The sequence below is a fragment of the Pterocles gutturalis genome, unplaced genomic scaffold (assembly GCF_000699245.1).
Source record: "Pterocles gutturalis isolate BGI_N339 unplaced genomic scaffold, ASM69924v1 scaffold47452, whole genome shotgun sequence".
Classification (NCBI taxonomy): Eukaryota; Metazoa; Chordata; class Aves; order Pterocliformes; family Pteroclidae; genus Pterocles; species Pterocles gutturalis.
This window is the reverse complement of record NW_010114541.1, coordinates 1-323: the sequence shown is the minus strand read 5'-3', so window position 1 is coordinate 323 and position 323 is coordinate 1.

Here is a 323-nt window from a genome sequence, read left to right as displayed (position 1 = left end):
GAGGTGGGGACGTCCTTCCCGGGCCCCCCCCCCGCTGACCTGCGGTGGCCGGCAGCACCAAAGGGCCCTCGGTGGCTCTGCCCCTCGCTTACCCAAGGAGCCAGGCCACCGACAGCCTTCGGTAAATGTCCCCAGGCTGTGCCAGGCTCGCGGTGGCATGCTCGGGGCTTGTGCCCCCCCGGAGACCCCCACCTCGGGGGATTTGAGGGGTGCTCACCTGGGTTGTGGTTTCCTGCGCGTGGCTCTTGCTTGGCTCCCTGTCCGCTTGCCCCCCGCGGTCCCGGCTGCTCCCCCCCTTGCTGCCGCGGGGCTCAGGGACCAGC